General features: G+C 37.7%; 1 protein-coding gene across 1 annotated transcript in view; it reads left to right on the top strand.

Annotated features, from left to right (window-relative positions):
• Positions 1 to 21,805, top strand: part of Gprk1 (G protein-coupled receptor kinase 1) — a 77,461-nt gene that overhangs the window by 22,985 nt on the left and 32,671 nt on the right. The gene's annotated exons all lie outside the window — the stretch shown is intronic.

Genomic DNA, 21,805 nt, shown 5'->3' with positions numbered 1-21,805 from the left:
GGCAAGTGGGATTAACTTTCTGAAATCCACATTTTTTACATAATGAGGATATTCAAAGTGCCACTGGTGTTTTTGACACATATTCCTGGCCATCATGGAAACAATTGGAAAATTATGGCAACAGTGAAATACAGCTTCTTGCCACTTGTTTTTTAAAACACCTTCAAATTGAAGAGAAAAGTTTAGAAGACATATTGAGCGAGTGGTATGAGTTCAAAGTAGTCGGGATAGGTCTTCCACCAAACGATCTACTTGAAAAATCGCGGACTGTGAAAGGACGACTTCTGATTTTAGGAAAGCTCTTCAGTATAGTGGCAACAATTCCTGTATCAACATAATGTGAGCAAGAGTTCAGCACAATGAATATTATTAAACACAAACTGCAAACCAAGCTTGCCGTGAAGAACTTAAGTGATCTCTTGATGATATCTTTGAATGGACCATTTATAAAGGACTTTGATACAATAAAATGTATTAATTGTTGGTATTTAGGTGGGAAATCAAACGGGCACATGAAGTGTAATTTCAAAAGATGCTAACATTGAAGGCGATTGGTGACGATTTGCACTAGTAATATCTTAAAATATGAATTGCTTTGATTCCATTCTTATATTTGATAGACTAGACTACTTAAGGACACATTTCAAAAACAATATGTAACATTATCCTAAATGCTGGCTCCTGATGAAAAGGGGCTGACTACTGAATTATTTCTTTTTCTACCCCTGACCCCTGCTGTTCTTACCACCTACACTTCCCTCAAAAACCAACTGCACAAGTCCTGGGTGTCTTCAGATGTGTCCTATCATTCTATCTCTTCTTCTCCTCAAATGTAGCCAAATCGATCTCCTCTCACCAATTCAGTTCAGTATATCTTCACTCGTGATTTGATCTATCCATCTCACCTTTAGCATTCTTCAGTAACACCACATTTCAAAAGCTTCTATTCTCTTTCTTTTTGAGCTAGTTATCGTCCATGTTTCACTTCCACACAGTGCCACGCTCCAGACGAAAGTCTTCATAAACATCTAATTACTATGTCAATGTTCGAGGTGAGGCTTTCTTTGCTTGTGCTAGTCTGCATTTTATGTCCTCCTTCTGCCATCATTAGTTATTTTACTACCCAAGTAACAATATTCATCTACTTCCTTTAAGACCTAATTTCCTAATCTAATATTTTCTGCATCACCTGACTTCATTACTTTGTTTTGAACGTATTTATTTTCATTTTCTACTCCTTACCCAAGACTCTGTCCATACCATTAAGCAATTTCTCCAGATCTTCTGCAGTCTCAGATAAAATAACAATATGATCAGCAAATTTCAGGGTTTTGATTTCCTCTCCTTGGATTATGATTCCCTTCCCAAATTCCTCTTTGAATTCCTTTACTGCCTGTTCTATATAAACATTGAAAAGGAGGGGGACAAACTGCAACCTTGCCTCACTCCTTTCTAGATTGCTGCCCTCTTTTTTTCAAAGCCCTCGATTCTTATCACTGCAGACTGATTTGTATACAAACTGCAGATTATTCTTCATTCTCGGTACCTGATACTGATCACCTTCAGAATCTCAAATAGCTTGGTCCAATCAACATTATCAAATGCCTTTTCAAGATACTACGAACGCCATATATGTGGACTTGTCCTTCTTAATTTGATTCTCTAAGATCAGACTTAAAGTAAGGATTGCTTCACGTGTTTCAACATTTCTTCAGCCAAATTGATCTTCTTCCAGCTCAGGTTCAATTTGTCTTTCCATTCTTCTGTAAACAATACGTGTTAAAATTTTGCAGGCATGAGATACTAAAGTAATGGTGCGGTAGTTTTCACACTTGTCAGCACCGGCTTTCTTGGGAATAGGTATAACAACATTCTGCCTAAAATCAAATGGCACTTCTCCTGTCTCATATATTTTACACACTAGATGGAGTAACCTAGTCATGCTGGTTTCTCCTAAGGCAGTCAGTAATTCAGAGAGAATGTCATCAATTCCAGGTGACTTGTTCCTATTTAGGTCTCTCAAAGCTCTGTCAGATTTTGACCTCAAAATTTGGTCTCCCATTTCATCAGCATCAACATTCTGTAACCTTCCAGGTTTTGACACCCATATATAAATTATTTATATAGCCCAATTTACTTGATATCATACGATATCAGAAGATCTGTCATCGGGAATATTTAATTGACATCTGTAAATTTTATTACAGGCGATTGTAAATCTAGATAATATTCAAATCATTTATCATTTATATTATTATAGCATATTTTATTATTTATATAATGTTGGAAGAAGTATTCATTATATTCTGTATTTTGGTTTATACTAGAAACCTACAATTGTGTCATTTCACCCCATACTTTGTATAAGGATGTGTTATTCTTGGAAGCCTGGAAAATTAGCATGAGTCAGTCGGTTTACCGCGAGCTTGTTTGAATTAGACAGACACCCTGTGCGAGGCTTGTGACATGGAGATGTACACCTTGTAGACATGCCTACCGCACTGGTGAAGAGAAAGAATGGAAAAAAGAGATTGGCTCAGAAGCAGAGACCCGGCGGAAGAGGAATGAGCCTATAAAATATCAGACGCAGCTATCATTGAAAAACAAAACCAGAACGAGAGACAAAACAAAATCTAGAACTAGAATGGAGTGATTATGTTGTCGGAACGGAACTTATCATTGTGGAACTGATTTATGTATTTCACTATGTATCGGCAGTATTTCTCGGAACTTCAATGTTTGTAGCAGTACATAGTACAGCGATACTGTGATACTATTATTAATAATCTTGACCATGATGGTCGGGATTGGATCCGTATTGACTTAGTAACAGTAAATATGTTGGAAGATAGTCCTTCTAGTCAATACTATTCATTTATTTACCTTTCACCTTAACATCTAGTACATTTTTTGAGAATATTATGCATTCTCTTCCTCAGCTAGTGGATTAAAATTCAGTAGGCCTATACAATAAGACCTGACTAAAATACGGAGGCCCCCATTAAAAATTCAAAACAATGAGTATGACAATACATACATACATTATCATTATGGACTGTTATGCCTTTCAGCGTTCAGTCTGCAAGCCTCTGTGAATTTACTAAACGTCGCCACAATCCTCGATTTGCAACTAGTTTTGTGGCCTCATTTAGTTCTATACCTCTTATCTTTAAATCGTTAGAAACCGAGTCTAACCATCGTCGTCTTGGTCTACCTCTACTTCTCTTACCCTCCATAGCAGAGTCCATTATTCTCGTAGGTAACCTATCCTCCTCCATTCGCCTCACATGACCCCACCACCGAAGCCGGTTTATGCGTACAGCTTCATCCATCGAGTTCATTCCTAAATAAGCCTTTATTTCTTCATTCCGAGTGCCCTCCTGCCATTGTTCCCACCTGTTTGTACCAGCAATCATTCTTGCTACTTTCATGTCTGTTACTTCTAAATTATGAATAAGATATCCTGAGTCCACCCAGCTTTCGCTCCCGTAAAGCAAAGTTGGTCTGAAAACAGACCGATGTAAAGATAGTTTCGTCTGGGAGCTGACTTCTTTCTTACAGAATACAGTCGATCGCAGCTGCGAGCTCACTGCATTAGCTTTACGGCACCTTGATTCAATGTCACTTACTATATTACCACCCTGGGAGAACACACAACCTAAATACTTAAAATTATCGACCTGTTCTAGCTTTGTATCACCAATCTGACATTCAATTCTGTTGAATTTCTTACCTACTGACATCAATTTAGTCTTCGAGAGGCTAATTTTCATACCATACTCATTGCACCTATTTTCAAGTTCCACGATATTAGACTGTAGGCTTTCGGCACAATCTGACATTAAGACGAAGTCGTCAGCATAGGCCAGACTGCTTACTACATTTCCACCTAATTGAATCCCTCCCTGCCATTTTATACCTTTCAGCAGATGATCCATGTAAACTACAAACAGCAAAGGTGAAAGATTACAGTCTTGTCTAACCCCTGTAAGTACCCTGAACCAAGAACTCATTCTGCCATCAATTCTCACTGAAGCCCAATTGTCAACATAAATGCCTTTGATTACTTTTAATAATCTGCCTTTAATTCCATAGTCCCCCAGTATGGCGAACATCTTTTCCCTCGGTACCCTGTCATATGCTTTCTCTAGATCTACGAAACATAAACACAACTGCCTATTCCTCTCGTAGCATTTTTGAATTACCTGGCGCATACTGAAAATCTGATCCTGACAGCCTCTCTGTGGTCTGAAACCACACTGGTTTTCATCCAACTTCCTTTCAACGACTGATCGCACCCTCCCTTCCAAGATGCCAGTGAATACTTTGCCTGGTATACTAATCAGTGAGATACCTCGATAGTTGTTGCAATCCTTCCTGTTCCCTTGCTTATAGATAGGGGCAATTACTGCTTTTGCCCAATCTGAAGGTACCTTACCAACACTCCATGCTAATTTTACTACTCTATGAAGCCATTTCATCCCTGCCTTCCCACTATACTTCACCATTTCAGGTCTAATTTCATCTATTCCTGCTGCCTTATGACAATGGAGTTTATTTACTATCCTTTCCACTTCCTCAAGCATAATTTCACCAACATCATTTTCCTCCTCCCCATGAGCTTGACTGTTTGTAACACCACCATGATGATTTCCTTTTACATTGAGAAGATGTTCAAAATATTCCCTCCACCTCTCCAGTGATTCCCTGGGATCTATTATGAGTTCACCTGAATTACTCAAAACACTGTTCATTTCCTTTTTCCCTCCCTTCCTAAGATTCTTTATTACTGTCCAGAAAGGTTTCCCTTCTGCTTGACCTAGCCTTTCCAGGTTGTTACCAAAATCTTCCCATGACTTCTGTTTGGATTCAACAATTATTTGTTTCGCTCTGTTTCTTTCATCTACATACAACTCCCTATCTGCCTCGACCCTTGTTTGGAGCCATTTCTTATAAGCCTTCTTTTTATGTTTACAAGCTGCTCTCACTTCATCATTCCACCAAGATGTTCGCCTTTTCCCGTCTTTACACACAGTTGTTCCAAGGCATTCCCTGGCTGTTTCTACTACAGCATCCCTATATGCCACCCATTCACTTTCTATATCCTGAACCTGCTTAATGTCTACTGTTCGAAACTTCTCACTAATCATATCCATGTACTTCCGTCTAATTTCCTCGTCCTGGAGATTTTCTACCCTTATTCGTTTTCAGACAGATTTCACTTTCTCTACCTTAGGCCTAGAGATACTTAGTTCACTACAGATCAGATAGTGGTCTGTATCATCGAAAAATCCCCGGAAAACTCTTACATTCCTAACAGATTTCCTGAATTCGAAGTCTGTTAAGATATAGTCTATTATGGATCTGGTACCCCTAGCCTCCCACGTGTAGCGGTGAATAGCCTTATGCTTGAAGAATGTATTTGTAACAGCTAAACCCATACTAGCACAGAAGTCCAGCAAACGCTTCCCATTCCCATTAGCTTCCATATCTTCCCCACATTTACCAATCACCCTTTCGTATCCTTCAGTTCTATTCCCAACTCTCGCATTGAAATCGCCCAATAACACTATTCTATCCTTGCTGTTTACCCTGACTACGATGTCACTCAATGCTTCATAAAACTTGTCAACTTCATCCTCATCTGCACCCTCACATGGTGAATACACGGACACAATTCTAGTCCTAATTCCTCCAACTGACAAATCTACCCACATCATTCGCTCATTTACGTGCCTAACAGAAACTATGTTCCGTGCAATGGTATTCCTGATAAAGAGCCCTACCCCAGACTCTGCCCTTCCCTTTCTAACACCCGTCAAGTACACTTTATAATCTCCTATCTCTTCCTCGTTATCTCCCCTTACCCGAATATCACTTACTCCTAGCACATCCAGATGCATCCTCTTTGCTGACTCAGCCAGTTCTACTTTCTTTCTTCCATAAGCCCCATTAATATTGATAGCTCCCCATCGAATTCCATTTCGTTCGCCAAGTTGTTTCCAAGGAGTCCCTCGCCTGTCAAATGGGAGTGGGACTCCGTTACTCCCATAGGTCCGAGGCTTGCTTAAAATGTTCTGAGCTCGGTCGATTCATGAAGCAGGATGCTGCCCTACTTGCACGTAGTCCAAGTGAGGATCTCTCCTCTGACGGGTTATGGACCACCGGTGGATTGTATAGTCCTAGCCGCCTGAGCGCAAGGAGGACCACGACTCAGAATATGTCGGAGATGCCCACTCCCATTCCATAGCAACTGGTATCCCGACTCTCAGGACCACTTACTAGGCCACTCAGCCGTTGCCCATGGTTCACGAACTAGGACGTGACTACAGTAACCCACAAACATGAACCATTGACACTTAAAAATTTTGGATAGTACAAACGTAGAATTAAAATCCCATTTTGTCAAGTACAAATTAAAAACACAATATAGTAATGTCTAATTAAATACAACGTCTTGTGATGATATGAATTCACAGTGTCCTTAAAGTTGCCTTGCGTAGTTCAAAAATGTTGAGTTAGGAATGAATGAAATTGCATTAAAACTTGAAGTCCTGCCGATATCCACCGTTAATGGGTGTTAAGATGATGTCTATTTAAATTAAAATATTGGACACAGCATCGTATAATGGTGTGAATTTACGGTGTCCTAGGAATTATAATACTATCTTGCGTAGTTCAATTGGATTTGTACAAGAATAAATGAAGTTGCGTTAAAACTTGGAGTCCTGCCATTATCTTCGGTTGATAGATGTATTATGCAGCCAGGTTGAAAATAGGTTAAAATGGTCTATAAAAAGGAAATGAAATAAAAATTAACAAAAGGCTCGGACATGAACAATTGAGAATACAACGGGGTAAAAATATTAAACCTTACCAGTGTGATGATGTAAATATTACGTGTGGCATGCATGTGTTAGATAGATGTTGTATGGCAACTGGTTACGGAATTACATTGGGTTGCATGATGGATGGAAGGAGGGGTGGAAGGAACCGCCCCTGATACTACAGTCATACTTCCCCCCCTTACATGCTTGACATCATTTGGCCTCTTACTAGGGTATTGGGTTACCAATTTAAACAACTGATTGTCTTCTGGGTGTTCATTTAGGCTGTTCTCATTATCAAATTTTTGCAATTTGTATATTTCTAATTTCTCTAGGGCATTCATTTGTTTGCCTTTGCTTAATGAATGTAATAAAGTCATATCACGTTCAATATTTGTGAAATGATGGTTGCTTTCATGCATGTGTTCACACATTGCAGAGTATCTAGAATGTTTTTGTGCATTGACATGCTCTTTATACCGTACCACCACACTTCTACCTGACTGTCCGACATATTTTTTTCCGCAATCTTGGCACGACAGTTTGTATACTCCTGATTTACTGAACCTACTCTTGGTGTTAAACATGGATTGCTGCTGCGTACTGAGTATTTTTAAAAAAAATTGCTTTACGTCACACTGACACAGATAGGTCTTATGGCGATTATGGGTTAGGAAAGGTCTAGGAGTACGAAGGAAGCGGCCTTGGCCTTAATGAAGGTACAGCTGCAGCATTTGCCTGGTGTGAAAATGGGAAACCATGGAATACCATCTTCAGTGGGGTTCGGTTCTAGTCAATTACATGCTGTGTTTGAGTATTTAATAGGCTGCCTGTTATACCAGTAATTTTCAGTTATGTCATTTTTGCTTTACTTTAACTCTTTTGGAATAGTACTTGCAGTTCATTATTATTATTATTATTATTATTATTATTATTATTATTATTATTATTATTATTATTATTATTATTATTATTATACATGTGTTTGGCTCTCTAAGGAGCACGTAGAACCATTATTTAGCATTGGTATTCTTGATCTCCTTATTTTCCCAAAAGTTCCTCATCCTTTCACTATGGGCTTATTATTATTATTATTATTATTATTATTATTATTATTATTATTATTATTATTATTATTATTATTATTGTTATTATTATTATTATTATTATTATTATTATTATTATTATTATTATTATTATTATTATTATTATTATTATTATTATTATTATTGCTCTTTTCTTTTTTTAATCTGGCATGGAAATTTAGTTTTGGTTGACTTATGGGTATGTGGCATTGCAGTTTCTTACTTGACATTTGAGTTCATTCAAATTAAGCTATCATTTTTGTTGTTATTATTATATATGAAGGGTACACAGGAAAAACGAACATTGTCACAAAAAGCAAATTTTACAGGAGAGACATTTTAAAGTTTGAACACTTCTACAAAAAATACTAAGGAGATAATTTTTTGTACGTAGGTGTCTAAATTATTGTCACATATATGTGTATCTCATCCATCAATATGATGTTTCTAAGTTAACAAGTACTCTAGTAATAAATTTTTTAGTTCATTACTGCAAGGACTATGTGCATTTTTCCTCTGGATTCTCCTGAAAGAATGGGCACTTGCACAATATTACACTGATTATTCCTCCAATATAGCATTAACAATACCTCAATATGTTAAAAAATAGTTTTGAGGGTATTTTACAATGTTTTAGAATAATAATAATAATAATAATAATAATAATAATAATAATAATAATAAACTCAAATTAACACAAATTGAAATAAAAGCATTACAGTCAATTATGGATTTAATGTGTTATGTTACTTTAAATATGCACATAATAGCTCACATTAAAATGTCTGTATCAATGTTTTTCTAAAAATGGTTCAATTAGTAAAAGTTTGGCTTTCGACTTCAAAAATTAAAATAATTTGAACATTTTTATAACTAAATATGGCCGTACACATATGAAACGTAATACACATTTTAATACTTCTCTGTCCTCTTATATAATGATTGATTTAATTTAATCACCTTACCACAGTACTTTATCAAACATCACTATCGTCATCGTTCGGTTGGTTCTTAGTCGACCCTTTTATGACAGGTAGACGACTAAAGAACTCCTGTGCATCATCTCGGCAAAACTTCTTCAGTATTTGGAGGTCCTTGTACTTCTCTTCAGGCAAAGGAATTGGTCCTGAATATGCTTGCGCAACTTCATGTTGGCCGTGTAACACGTTCTTACGCCCTGTTGCTGTAATAACGGTGGAATTGAAGAGACCATTGTATGTTTCACGGTGTTCAACAGTCTGTGGATATCTGGGTGTAATTCGAAGTTCCAAGATGGGCCGGGTTGCAGCAGGGAAAGTTTTCTTATACATCGGTGTTAGGAAATTACCCCCAGGACTTGAACATATCTGTTTTACAATCGACTACCTCAAAAGGAGAAGGTTTCACTCGAGCATTTCTAATTTCTTCCCGCCAGTCATCTGGAGTTTCTGCTGGAGTTTTTTTTTGGATTAGGCCCATGTTTGTGTCACACTCCATGTACGAATGTCCTCTTATTGGGAATGTGACAACTACTTGGTCAAAGCGATTCAAAGTTATTGCTACATAGTGGAGAAATCTAATCATGGTGAAGTTTTTGTTTTGTCCACTGCATGAATCACAGAAAATGTGGAGTTTACGGACAGAATGATCTAGGTAGGTTGTTATGAAATGATGTAGCATTGAAACTACGTCGTCTGCTCCCTTTTGTCCCACTGTCTGATCGTAAGTGTAATACACCGACATACCAGTTGCTAAAACATGTATATTGAACACATAAAATGAAAGTTGTCTATGTTTGGTAACGGAAGATTTCTACCAAAATCTATAGCTATTCCCTCGTATGTTGCATCTTTTCTAGCTTCTCTTCTTGCGTTTCTCTTCCTTTTGTAGAACCAGTCAGCTCTTTGTGCAGTTTCATTTCATTATGCAGTTTCTTCAAATCTTCTTCAATCTTCTTTATTTCCTCCAGATTAGATGACGTTTCTTTAACCTTTTCTAAGTTACTAGCTGATGCTTTCTGTTCATCGCATGTGCTGCACGTGTCACTTCGGGGATACCCAAAGGAGATGTTAAATTTTGTGACAAATTTTACTCTGAATATCTCGTAAGAAATTTGAACATGCGGATAGCGTTCCAGAAACATGAAAAGTAGCTTTCTCACATTCAGTTCTTCAGGTAGGTAAACTTTTCCTGTATCTTGTAAACTATAATGAGCTTTTCGTGCCTTAAGAGAACTGAGAAATGTAGTCATTGCTTCATATATTTCTTCAGGAAGTTTACTTTTGCCTCTATTCTCATGTTTTCCCCTTTTGTCAATTGGGGAGTGTCCTGTTGTAGCCAGGGACGATTTAATTGTGTGTAAACGGCGGGCAGTTACACCAAAAAAAAAGATAAGATTGCTTTAAAACAAACATTAATTTCAGCGAGTGTCCCTTCACGCACGACACGAACTTTATACACATAAGAAAAATCATGCAGACGGGCCTCTTGTGCTGGCTGCCGTGGTCACCTTCGGTTAACAGGAATTACAGTAATTAATCCCGCCAAATACGAGTTCTGGGCATTTCTGTCACCTAACTTATTAAAATCATGTATTAGCTTATTCCGTTCACTTGCAGGGACCCGCTTAAAACATTGTAATCGTTTGCAGTCACAGTCTTCACCGGATTCATACGTAGTATCTCGTAACCTCTTCATAACACTTCTCACACTACCGAATTTACGTTTCTTCTTTGTAGAATTCCCCATGTTCTCTACTTGAGTCTCTTCATCACTTGAATTGGAGACATGAGTGTCCGTCACAGCATCCATCGTACTACATACAATATTAGTGTAACAAACCTACACAATACAGAGACAGAACAAATCAACTGACATAACCATCAATCACCTTAAACTGCAATGACGGCGACACGCGCATGCGCATTCAAGCTGTTGGTGGACTCTGTTCGTTTTAATGTAGTTCCACGCATACATTGTTCGTTCTTCCTCTGTGTATCATTTCTATTTTACTGCATATCTCGGACATCGTTCATTGTTTCTCTTTGACATTTCTCGTGTTGATAGCTTCACTACTAAGCTAACGAATGGGACTAATAACTCATTTTTTGAATTTTTGGACATTGTTCGTTTTTCCTGTGTACCCTTCATATATGTTATAAGAGTTTACTAAAAGCAGCTTTGTCGTGTCTGTCCATCTGTTCCACTGGACCAATTTGCTTAATTTTTTTTTTTTTTTTTTTAATTATCTCCGGAATTACCTGCCAGTGAATCATCAAGCATTGATAAGTCTCAGAGTTCAGTCAGCTTTGAGTAATCCTAAAATTAAGTCATAAAATTAAGTCACTCTAATAATTGCAGGCAAAGGCTTACCCTAGCTTGCAATACATACTGTATCAGTGGGTTGCACTCAGTTATGGAGCAATATCTTTACGTAAAGATGTCGGCGAAGTTAAACTATTAGAAATGGCAGCGATTATAGGCAAACCTGCAATTTCAACCAAACATGGTACACATATGACTGGAGAGAAATACCGTGGGAGTAAAACGTGTAGCACCCCTAAGGGTGGGGTGGGGAGGGATTCACATGTAAAAATCATTAAAAATGATCAATATTATTGTCAAATCCATAGTTTTTGAGGTCACTGAAATGAATTGTGAGAGTCTGGATGCTGTTTAAGTTCAATTTCAGCCTCCGTTGGCATGTGGGTCTTTATACTAATGACAGTTGGAATCGTGTACCACCGAATAAACTGCTCACAAAATTAGCACACAAGTAGGCGTTTCAGTTTCTTCTGGACACAGAGCTACAAAGCTGTTACACATCAAACTGTACAGGTTTACACAGGCCCATTTTTTAAAACCTGCTGATCCAGCCATAACAGGGAGGTATTGTGATTGGTATCTTGCATCATTGAATGATTTATTCGACCCATGGCTTGTGTTCTTTTCGGATGAGGCATGCTTTCATCTTAATGGTTGTGTGAGGTCATAACTCTCAATATTGGTGTGCAGAAACTCATTATTTAAATTTTTTTACAAGTTGCTTTCCGTCGTACTGACACAAATGGTCGTATGGCGACTATGGGACAGGAAGGGGCTAAGAGAGGGAAGGAAAGCAGCTGTGACTTTAATTCAGGTACAGCCCCAGCGTTTGCCTGGTGTGAAAATGGGAAACCATGGAAAACCATCTTCAGGGCTGCCGACAGCGGGGCTTGAACATGCAGAAAATCCTAATGGTCTTCATGAAGTCCCTCATTATGATAGGAAGATAGGTGTTTGGTGTGCTGTTTGTGCAAGATGAATAGTTTTGGCCTATTTTTCTCAAGACAACAGTAAATGCAGAGAGGTACCAAGATTACATTTTGATGCCTTTCTTGCCTCATGCAAAAACTACTTGTTCAAAGTCTTAATTCCCAATAATTGACTATGGATCAGTCGTATATGACGACTTATCTGAAACTTTGAACATAAAACTACAGAGGGTCACAAAACACATGTGTTCGTTACGTGACAGATGCCAGGCGTGATGAAGACATAACACCCTATTACATACAGCTGCAATGGTTGAAACTCCATGAACGACGGGAAATCCCAGTAGTAGCCGTTGCTATGCACACAATTCTCAAACTGAAGACCCCATCCTATCTTTATAATGAATGCATTTAAACCTATGGAGTCAGTACATAACAGAGATAATAGGTTTACAAAAACTACCCTTCAAATTCCCCTACATTGTACCACTAAATTGAACAAATCCTTTGTGTGCACTGCATCACGTATCTTTAACGTCTTTAATCTTCACCGTTCCGCAAATAACACCTGTACCCAACTAAAGCAGACCATAACATCCATCTTCCTGGAGGAGTATGCAAGGGGCTGAGATCAGGCATTCTTGTGTCTAACAATCAGAAATGTGTATATTTTTAAGAAAATTGTTTCTCTGTTTTAGCTTTATATTCTTTAGATTCTTGTAGTCTAAAATAATAAATAGGCTTAATGATATACTTTTTTACTTCTTATACAATGTATGTACAATTTTATTGGATTTGGTACCTGTATTTTAATTTTTTAAAGTTTCTTGTTTAATTTAATATTTTAATATTATAAAAATGTAGTTAGTGTGTTCGTAAACCTGTATTGTATTATACAAAGATGCTACATAAAGGGGTTTTTCAGCCTCAGTGGCATGTAAATCGTCAATAAATTCAAATTCAGTTCCATCAGTGAACAGAAGAAGAAAAATCGCATGCGTGGTTTCAACAAGATTCAGCCCCTGCTCATACAGCAGAAGATTCCCTTTTTATAATCTTGAAAGTGTTTGCAGAAAGAGTGATCAGTGCTGGTCTAATTCTCCCTCATTCTTCAGATCTAACAATGTCTGATTTTTACTTGTGGTGTAAACTGAAAGAAAAAGTGTATCGAACAAATCCTCACACGTTGGAGGAACTGAGAGAAAACATTACGAATGAAGTTGGAAACATTACAGTGGCAAAACTCACGTCAACCAGAATGTGGTTACCAGATACAATGGTTGTATAACTCAGGAAGGATGACGCTTCCAGCATCTTTTATAAGGTAATATTTCATATAAGATTGTATAGATGCTTAAAGCAGGGTGGCCACACACGGCATAATTCGGCTGAGTACAAACCCCTTGCGTTCAGCCTTAGTTTATATGGGAGACTCTGTACGTACGTACGTTCATACATACATACATACATACATACATACTGCACCTGCCCCCTACCCATAGAGTCTCCGGCGATAAATCTACAGGGTCATTATCTGGGTTAAAATCAAGTGGGCATCAAAAATATATAAAGAACTTAGTGGCATAAAGGGTAGGAGAATACGGGTGTCATATAACTACGACCGATTGAGAACAATATTTTTAATTTTAAAAATCAAAGGGGTTTATTATAATCCTGATGATGAAAAATGACTCGAATATACAAGGCAAATACATAATCGAATTTCACATAATTAGACTTGGATTATGTTGAGCATTGTTCAAACTTTAGGTATAAGACCAAGTATAACCGTTCAAAAAGAGTCTATTTCATGACTTCACAGGTACTGAATATTAACCCGTTCAGTAGGCAATGCGGCGAGATCCGCTGCTACAAATCGCTTGTTTGGTGGGGAATGTAGATATATCCGCTGATTCTAATTATATTTTTTCTCAGTTGCCTTCCTGCGGAGGTTTATTTCTTTTTCAGCAGCGTATTCTGGATGAATCTGCCCTCTGATGTGAAGTTTTCAACTATGTTCTCCGAACACCAATGTGTCATCCACGAGTTGCATCATAAAGAGTGCAACTTATGTCCAAGCAAGAATGACCTAAACCGGGCGAGTTGGCCGTGCGGTTAGAGGCGTGCGGATGTGAGCTTGCATCCGGAAGATAGTGGGTTCGAATTCCACTGTCAGCAGCTCTGAAGATGGTTTTCCGTGGTTTCCCATTTTCACACCAGGCAAATGCTCAGGCTGTACCTTAACTAAGGCCACGGCTGCTTCCTTCCAACTCCTAGGCCTTTCCTATTCCATCGTCGCCATAACGCCATAAGACCTATCTGTATCAGTGCGACGTAAAACGACTAGGGAAAAAAAAAAGACCTAGAACCCAATAGCCTTATGCTGAAGCTTTAGTTCATCGCCTAATCGTCCCTCGAATGCAATAATATTGCTGTAGAAGGGATTTCTGGAGATTATGATACTAAATAGATGTCTCTGATGACACATTAGAACTGTGACCTGATTTATTATCCCCAGTCTTCAGTTCTTCCTTCACGACTGGAGTGTGTGTTTACCGCGAGTTACCTCGTACACAAAATTGACTGATGTAGATGTTGATTCCCATAGGGAACCTAAATAATGTCCAATAACGGACCATTATATTGGTATCACAAAATTGACTGTCGCACGCATGTGTTCCGTAATACAGGAACAATTCATGGTTTCCTTACAAACTGCAGAGACCAGGGTTCTATTCAATTCTTTACTTTTCTCCTGCTAGAATGTCTAAAAGCAATTACCGGCCCCCACCGTTAGGGGAAGATGATTTAGGGGTGGTGGTGGTGGTGATTATTGTTTTAAGAGGAAGTACAACTAGGCAACCATCCTCTATATAACACTAATCAGAGGGAAAAAATGGAAGGGGTCCGACACTTTGAAAAATGAAGGTATCGGCCAAAGGAAGACAACGGCCACGAAGGGCATGAAAATGAAAGACTCCCTAGGCCTCCATACGTAATACCGTCTGGGCCTGAAAAGAACAAGAGTTGACCAAGGGAGGTCGGATAGGATAGATGAAAGTGAGGAGCCTGGCACAAGTAAGTGGAAGCAATGCCAGGACTCAGCTAAGAGCCCTGTGGTCGCCAACCCACGCTCCAACGTTCAGAGAAACAATATGTTGTAATTTAGTGGGGAGGATAGTGATCAAAGTGAAGTAAGTTCTGCCGAAGGAGAGTTCGTAAGTGACAGATATTTACCTGAAACAAGTATTGCAGGCTTGAATATACAGAGTTCGGGCCCAGCTGATTCGAATGTTCAGCAGCCGCAAAAGAGACAACGTGTTTGTTTCCAATTCAAGTAGCGATCATGACAGTGACAGTGGTGACGATAATACTGATAATATTACAACCAGTGCAACATCTTCATCAATTTAGACTGAAAATGGACAAAGAAGATCCTGCTTTGATCCAAAATTCTGTCATGATGTAAAGGGAGGGTTTTTAGGGAAAACAAAACCGATCAAAATATTTGAATTGTTTTTTGATGACGAGATACACCAGATCATTGCTGAACAGACAAAGATGCCCTGGAGGCGGGAGATCCCATAGGTAGGCCTTGTTGCTGATATATGGTATCATTAAATCTGAAGTAGTTATTGTTTATGGTAAATTGAAGTAGATTCATGAATTCATCTATTTCTAAGGTGCTTAAGTTGCTGTGCTTTCTTAAACTAGATTCTATTATTTTGATTGTTTGTTTAACAGGAATGTTAGGGTACATGTTTGTTATGTCAAATGAAGCAAGGGTGTGGTGTTGTTCCATCTTTAGTTCTTTGGTTCTGTAGCAAAAATCTGGTGAGTTTTGTATTGTTTTGTTTGCTAAAAATGAATAATGCTTTTTCAAAATTTTTTGAATGAATTGTGATAGCTTATAGGTTGGACTGGCTCCATAGTTTATAATTGGTCTCATGTGTACATTTTCTTTGTGTAATTTAGGGTAGGCTTTTGCGAATGGTAATTGGGAGGGGTTCATTGTTATAAGTTTAGCAGATTCTGTTTTGGTAAAAAGAAAGTGTGTGTTCTTGAGTAGATTTTTTAAATTCCTCTGTATGTTATTGGTTGGATCTCAGCGTTTGATTGAAAAAGTGTTGTCTTGGAAACATTCTTTAGTCTTTATTATGTATTCATTCTTATCCATAATGACCGTAGTGTTGCCTTTGTCAGCTTTTGTTATTAGTAGATTGTTCCGTTTTATTTTGTTTTTGAGTTTGTTTAGGCTCGATTTATTGCTGGTGTTCATGTTTAAGTTATTATTGTGAATGTTATTGATGTATTGCGGGATCTTTCTACTGATTTCGTGTCTAACTTCGTCTCGTATATCGTATGGGATTTTCTGTAAAGCAAGTTCTGTTTCAGTAGTGGTAGTTATAATATTCTGATAGGATGATGCGTTACCGCAGTTGTGTTTGGGTCCCTTGCTCAACATAGCCGTCTCTACCCCGCGCCTACCTCCACAATAGCCACTCCTCCTACTCCTCCACCTACATCCCTCTCCACAGCTAACATAAGCCCCAGACGCACTCAGAGTAGAACACAGCAGGTCTCCAAACATATCGGTACACGACCTCCACAACAACAATAGTAAGTACTCTTTTCATTTCGATACATACACCGGGCATTCCTTTATACTCACACTATACTTATATTAGCTTATCTTTACAGACAACAACCACAACACGAACACAGACGAGAGAGGTGTCACCACCAACAGCTCCTAATCAAAATTTAAACTCAAGTCTTGCAGTTTATCATTAAAAACTTACTGAAGTACATCAACAGTTGGATTACATTGTACTCAAAAACAATTTTCATGACAACGGTTCTTACCACGTATTAATATGACATATATCAGCCATAGAACAAACTCGAAGATCACCTCATACAACTTAATCAACATGATACAGAAGCACAAGAGCCACAAAGAAGATTGAAGAATGAAATCCGCGCAACACAAACTCAAATTTTAATAAGCGTTTTAACATATATATACCATATTTTAGTGTGTTTAACTTTTTAAGTGTTTTATACTGTGACCTATGTATTTTAATATGTGTAATGTACTCGTGTCCAATGTACACTCAGTAGGTTTTAGTTTATTGTGACCTTCACCACCACCTTTGATCACAGATATTTTAACCTCACACTACTGGAATATATTTTAATTCCATCCCCATTAGACATCCGGATGATCTAACATAACATCTTTGTGATTTTGTCTAATGGCTGTAATATAATTATGTACTAGCTGATGATGGCCATGGAAGGCTGAAACCAGTACTAATGTAAATCCATTTACAATAAACAAGTATTGATCGGTGGAACACATTTCTTGTCTATACATCACTTTAGTTTTCGAAAGGGTAATTTTCATTCCATACTCATTGCACCTATTTTCAAGTTCCAAGATATTAGACTGCAGACTTTTGGGACAATCTGCCATTAAGACCAAGTCATCAGCATAGGCCAGACTGCTTACTACATTTCCACCTAACTGAATCCCTCCCTGCCCTTTCAGCAGATAGTCCATGTAAACTACGAACAGCAAAGGTGAAAGATTACAGCCTTGTCTAACACCTGTAAGTACACTGGACCTAGAACTCATTCTACCATCAATTCTCACTCTAGCTCAATTGTCAACGTAAATGCCTTTGATTGATTTTAATAATGAACCTTTTAATTCCATACTCCCCCAGTATGGCGAACATCTTTTCCCTTGGTACTCTGTCATATGTTTTCTCTAGATCTACGAAACATAAACACAACTGCCTATTCCTCTCATAGCATTTTTCGATTACCTGACACATACTGAAAATCTGATCCTGACAGCCCCTCTGTGGTCTGAAACCACACTGGTTTTCATCCAACTTCCTCTCAATTACTGATTTGCACCCTCCCTTCCAAGATGCCAGTGAATACTTTGCCTGGTATACTAATCAATGAGATACCTTGATAGTTGTTGCAATCCTTCCTGTTCTCTTGCTTATAGATAGGTGCAATTACTGCTTTTGTCCAATCTGAAGGTACCTTACCAACACTCCATGCTAGTCTTACTGCTCTATGAAGTAGAGAACTTTTTTAAATTTTTTATATTTTTACATTTTATTGTTTAAAGTAGTTAAGTGTAAGAGAGGGCTGTGAGTCTTAACTTCACCACAAATGTCAGTCAGGAATAAATAAATAAATAAATAAATAAATAAATAAAAAATAAATAAATGAGGCTCAAGGACAGTCGCTGAAAATAGCAGGGATTTATTTGGAAACTTGGTGTTTCTCTCATCCTTATTTTATGCAGCTTGCTCCAGGGTTGGGACTCAAAGGAATTGATACATTTATGCCCCTAATATTGTTTATACTGTGGCGCTGGATTAATAATTTCACAGTTAGAAAAGATGTAAATGTAAATAGTTAATGAATCGGTTTCAATAATCTACATTAAGTTCAGAAAGTTACCAAACTGCAGAAAATGAAATGTTATTCAATTTCTTTGTCCCGGGCATGACATTAAACTGTGTCTACCGAGTGACCACCGGTATAAGTGGTCCCTTGCTACTAAGTGCCAATGGCCTCCTCGGAGGGCGGATAAGCAGGTAGAGGTCCAGGGCACCCTCTTGTCCTTGGGATGAGAAATCATCCCTAAAGGCGGATGAACTGGCTTGATCTGGTCAATGACATTAGGATGCAGAAGGCAATGGGAAACCACTACATTATAGATCCTAGGGATATCCCTTGTATAGCAGCCATGCCAAGTTGCGGTAATAGAATTGTAGTTACTAATCATGGAAGTCGGAAGCAAAGATTCGTCACGAGTGGAAACAGCAGCAAGGCCTCTCCGGTCGTCATCATGCAAAATCCTTGTAAAGAGAACAGTAAGTTCAACTTAGGTACATGGAATGAGAGAACACTAGGTAAGCTTGGAAAATTGGAAGAAGTAAGGAACTCGATGATCAAGAAAGACGTAGGTGTGCTTGGTGTACGTGAAACTAGATGGGCAGGAAATGGAAACTTTGAATCAGGGAATTTCAGGGTAATACACACCGGAAATGATAAAGGGGGAATGAATGGAGTAGCAATAATCCTAAAAGGTAAATGGTGTCAAAATGTGATGAATACCCTTCATATCAGTGACAGGATTATGATCAATCAATCATGAATCAATATTGATCTGCATTTAGGGCAGTCGCCTAGGTGGCAGATTCCCTATCTGTTGTTTTCCTAGCCATTTCTTAAATGATTTCAAAGAAATTGGAAATTTATTGAACATCTCCCTTGGTAAGTTATTCCAATCCCTAACTCCCCTTCCTATAAATGAATATTTGCCCCAGTTTGTCCTCTTGAATTCCAACTTTATCTTCATATTGTGATCTTTCCTACTTTTAAATACGCCACTCAAACTTATTCATCTACTAATGTCATGCCACGTCATTTCTCCGCTGACAGCTCGGAACCACTTAAAGTCAAAGAAATATTAATGTTTATTTATTCCACCTATTCAGTACATAAAAAGTGATTTTAATTAAGAATTAAAATCTGTGAATAAAATTATAGGGACATGTTTCGCCTTTTATTTAAGGGCATCTTCAGCCTTAATCTCAATCTGAAAGATAAAAATATCTGGATCCTGATTGTTCTTAATTGTGGATGATTTAAAAAAAAAAATTACAAATGAATGTGAGGATGATGTAGGAAATATGATTGACAGTAGTTAAGATATTCTTAAATATAAAGTCTTGAAAAAGTCTTACAAACAAATAGTCGTACTTTATATACACTTTCTTGAATGTCCTTGTCTAAAAATGTGGTAACAAGTTGTATATTGGTAGTTCTATAAGAACGCAAATTGCTACGTTGAATCTTGTGAAGCGGCGCCCTGTGTTGGTTGAGGGCGTTATAGAGAAGTTTGTATCCTAAACAGTTCAAACGTCAGAACAATGATGAAGAAAGTTGCTGATTGCTCCTAGTGGAGTTTAAATACATTTTAAAGCTAGTAATGAGACGTTTCTGCCGCTCACTCAAATTATGCTGTAGGGGCAGTTCTATAAGAACGCAAATTGCTACGTTGAATCTTGTAAAGCGGCGCCTTGTGTTGGTTGAGGGCGTTAGAGAAAAGTTTGTATCCTAAACAGTTCAAACGTCAGAATAATGATGAAGAATGTTGCTCCAAGTGGAGTTTAAATACATTTTAAAGCTAGTAATGAGGTGTTTCTGCCGCTCGCTCAAATTATGCTGTAGGGGCGAGGGAAATGCTTGATACTTCAAGTGGGGTTTCATTTATAAATGAAATTACACACAACGTTTTCTCTCCAACTCAACTTTGTTAACCAATTCAACATTAATAAATAGACTTCAAACCAAATTTCCCTTTCGACTCTATACAAGAAGCTACAGTTGCTCCTTCCAGTTAATATTTAACACAGCTGTTTACTATTGAGCACACTTCTTCACTCGTGCTTTAAGAAGACTACAGATTTATCTCTTCACACAAGATTTACAACAATCTAACCACTTTATGTTATTATAAACCCCGCTTGAAGTATCAAGCATTTCCCTCGCCCCTACAGCATAATTTGAGTGAGCGGCAGAAACATCTCATTACTAGCTTTAAAATGTATTTAAACTCCACTTGGAGCAACATTCTTCATCATTATTCTGACGTTTGAACTGTTTAGGATACAAACTTTTCTCTAACGCCCTCAACCAACAAAAGGCGCCGCTTTACAAGATTCAACGTAGCAATTTGCGTTCTTATAGAACTGCCCCTACAGCATAATTTAAGTGAGCGGCAGAAACGTCTCATTACTAGCTTTAAAATGTATTTAAACTCCACTAGGAGCAATCAGCAACTTTCTTCGTCATTATTCTGGCATTTGAACTGTTTAGGATCCAAACCTTTCTATAACGCCCTCAACCAACACAGGGCGCCGCTTCACAAGATTCAACGTAGCAATTTGCGTTCTTATAGAACTACCAATATACAACTTGTTACCACATTTTTAGACAAGGACATTCAAGAAAATGTACAAGGACATTCAAGAAAGTGTATAAATTACGACTATTTGTTTGTAAGACTTTATCAAGACTTTATTTTTAAGAATATTTTAACTGCTGTCAATCATATTTCCTACATCATCCTCACATTCATTTGTAATTTTTTTTTTACTTCAACCACAATTAAGAACAATTAGGATCCTGATTTTTTATCTTTCAGATTGAGATTAAGGCTGAAGATGCCCTTAAATAAAGGGCGAAACATGTCCTTATAATTTTATTCACAGATTTTATTCTTAATTAAAATCACTTTTTATGTATTGAATAGGTGGAATAAATAAACATTAATATTTCTTTGACTTTATTGTACAATTCAATACGGACCAAAATATGAGAATTATAACATGTAACATACCACTTAGTCGAGCAGCTCGTCTATGATGGTTAAGATAAAAGCTGACACTGTTGATGTAGTCATTATTCAAGTATATTTTCCAACCACAAACAGTAAAAATGATGTTGTAGAAGAAATGTATGATTGTATTCAAGAACTCTTTGAGTTAGTAGACACCAAAGCTAATATTATCTTAATGGGAGACTTCAATGCTTCAGTTGGTAGTCATGAAAATCTTAAACA

Source organism: Anabrus simplex, chromosome 3 (assembly GCF_040414725.1).
Source record: "Anabrus simplex isolate iqAnaSimp1 chromosome 3, ASM4041472v1, whole genome shotgun sequence".
Classification (NCBI taxonomy): domain Eukaryota; kingdom Metazoa; phylum Arthropoda; class Insecta; order Orthoptera; family Tettigoniidae; genus Anabrus; species Anabrus simplex.
The sequence above is the reverse complement of the archived record's forward strand: the minus strand, read 5'-3'. Positions and strand labels throughout refer to the sequence as shown.